The sequence below is a fragment of the Phodopus roborovskii genome, unplaced genomic scaffold (assembly GCF_943737965.1).
Source record: "Phodopus roborovskii unplaced genomic scaffold, PHOROB, whole genome shotgun sequence".
In the NCBI taxonomy this organism is placed as follows: Eukaryota; Metazoa; Chordata; class Mammalia; order Rodentia; family Cricetidae; genus Phodopus; species Phodopus roborovskii.
In genome coordinates this window covers 211,760-214,606 of record NW_026125947.1, presented here as the reverse complement: position 1 = coordinate 214,606, position 2,847 = coordinate 211,760, and the positions used below count along the sequence as shown (strand labels likewise).

The 2,847-nt window shown below is 34.8% G+C and overlaps 1 pseudogene; it reads right to left on the bottom strand.

The window, feature by feature from the left end:
* Nucleotides 1-211: 211 nt before the first annotated feature.
* LOC127218124 (actin-related protein 2-like) lies at nt 212-1,395 on the bottom strand (annotated as a pseudogene).
* Between the last annotated feature and the right edge of the window lie 1,452 nt (nt 1,396-2,847).

Genomic DNA, 2,847 nt, shown 5'->3' with positions numbered 1-2,847 from the left:
AAAAAACAGATTTACCTACATTAACAAGAATTAAACAATGCTTCCCCAAGACAGAAAATAAAACTGGACCTTTCCAGTCAAAGGGGACAGAGAAGCCTCTTTCAGTCCTGGAGTTGAATGAGTTCAAAGATTGGCAATAAAGGAAAAAATAAAAAATAAAAAAAGAGAAGGAAGAATGATCCAGAGGCATGATGGGAACAAGCCTGGCATTTTATTGAACAGTCACACCGAGTTTCTCCAGCACAAGTACACCCTTTTCTTGATACTCTTGTAGAGTCATCCAAAAGTTATCTTTGTCTTGCATATGTTTGCCAGGACTGCACCACCCAGAACACCATGTGCTTTCTGAGGGGCAGATCTTCAATTCGGATCTTAAATTTGGAAAATTTTTTCTTCACCTCCCTTTAGAACGCATTCTAAGTAAAGTTGTTTAAGCTCTAGTTCCAACCTTAATGGCAGGCCAGGATACATGGTTGAGCCTCCAGAAAGCACAATGTGCTTGTAAAATTCAAATCTGGTATCAATGTCAGCTGCCTGGATTGTGTTAAAAAGCAATTCAGCAACACCAACTCCCCCAACATTGATCAAGTGAGGTTGAAATAAAGCTTCCGGTGCTTCAAATCTTTCTCCTACAACTTTAATAATGCGTCCATTAGGGAGTGTATATGACTCAACTAGCACTGTGGTCTCTAAGGCCAGCTTCTGCTTTTGCTCAATATTGTAACCCACATAAAAAAGTTTTTCTTTAATCCTACAAACTGTCTTCAAGTTAGCAGAATGGTTGAAGGCATATCCTTGCAACAGCAGTGTATTTGATAAGATACCTAGTAATATCCCTTCCAGCAGTATCAAGCCTTCTTGTATAGTGAGGGAGAGAAAAGCCTTTATACACTGGGCAAATATGAGTCACACCATCTCCAGAGTCTACTACTACACCAGTCAATAAACCTTAAGCATACAAAGTCAGAACTGCCTGGATGGCAACATACACACCAGAAAATTGGTAAGTTTCAAACATTACCTTTACAGTCTTTTCCCTGTTTTTGGATAGAGTCATAGGAGGTTCTGTGAGCAAAATTTTCTAGTTTATGGTGTCTATATTGAGTTTCTCCAGTCCAAATGCATAGTCCCACAGGTGTTTCATGTCAACCCAATTTTGTACTATGCCATTCTCCATGAGGTAATTAATTCCAACATTGAGCACAATTCACTTGCCTCATCACCGACCGTAAGATTCTTGATTTCAATGTTTCCCACTTAGGTGGTTGATCTGATAATAGGTCTTCCAACCAAAACTGGGAAGATGTGTTGTGGAAAGATAGAGCCTGCATATCCACACTTCACAAACCCAGTGTCATTGTCGCATACTACGACCTTCCTGCCCTGGCTGTCCATTGTTCACCCTGGTAAGCTGCCTCCTGGGATGGCCTGCTTCCTCCTCCACCAGTAGTCATTTCTTGAGAGTGGAGTTTCACATAAAATGCTTTCATTTTATCCATTATAGTTTTCTGTATTGGTTGAATATTTAAATAACGTCCAGATATTTTTATGAATAAAATCATTGTTAAATTTTGTAAAAGTTTATCCTATATTATTCTAACATTTTCGAAGTACCTTCACATATACTTTAAATTACAATCCTAATTTCATTGTTGCTTCTATCCACATTTACATAATAAAGGCAGAGTCTTTTATAACACAGTGATATAACTTTACAAAACTCTTAATTAAAAGGATCTAAAATATTGGATGTAATATATTTAACTGTGTTATTGTAATGCAGCTTAATTAGAATTTTTGAATTTTCAACTCATGGGTTATGTGAAATTCTTAGCTGAGGGAACTGAAGTATATCCTCATTATAGATAATTCCTTCCAAAAAATGTTAAGGGTAGGGAATCAAAAATCACAGTCTATTAATATTAATTGAAATTATTCCAATAGGATCTACTTTGCTATAATTACAATATATATATAAAGAAAGGAATAGAATAAACAATGATAGGGTACATATCAAAATCCTACAAGCCAACAGCAAAAGGAGCTAAAACTAAAACAACAGCTAAATAGAAAACATCAAGCATCTGAGGATACCTGAAATGGTTACATGTGATATGAGGCAGTATTACCTTAAGCAGTTAGTAATTTTATTTGGTGTTCCAAATGTACATTAAGAAGAGAGGCAGCTAAGAAACATTATTAGGAGCAAAGATGTAAAATCTACCATTTGAAGTACTTAATATGGAAGTCATTATCTCCAAGTTAGATTTTCATGTATAGGTATGCCATCTTATGAGTTGGCTATGACAGCTGTCAACACAGTTGCCTGGAATAGATCTAAGAAATGTGATGAAATGACCATAGTCCATCAGCTACTAATGTCATAGAAATATAATCAAGAAACAAAAGTTAATGAAATTTTAATTCATTGTTACATTTAACAATGTAATGATAAGCCTCCAAATTCAAGGAACAACATTAAGTGTGTCACTTTCCAACAAATATTTTATATCAAATTTCCAGGTAATTTTAACGACATTTGCAAGCTTAAGAATTTTACACAAGTTCATCAAGAATGAACCTTATGTAGTTAAATATGTACTTCTTAATTCAAAATGTTTTTATTGTTACTGTGACTCCTTTTATCATATCTGTATCTAAAACTTATTTTGTTTTCCTGTTCTTAGTAGCTACCTTCTCTTTATTGCATCCCAAATATGTTAAGTAATGCAATTTTAAGCCATTTACTAATTTTATGCTACAGGTTAATAGTTGGATTTCCCCTCCCTATATTAAGATGATGAATTTACCTTTCATTTATGTATCTTCCTCTCCTATTGACTGCAT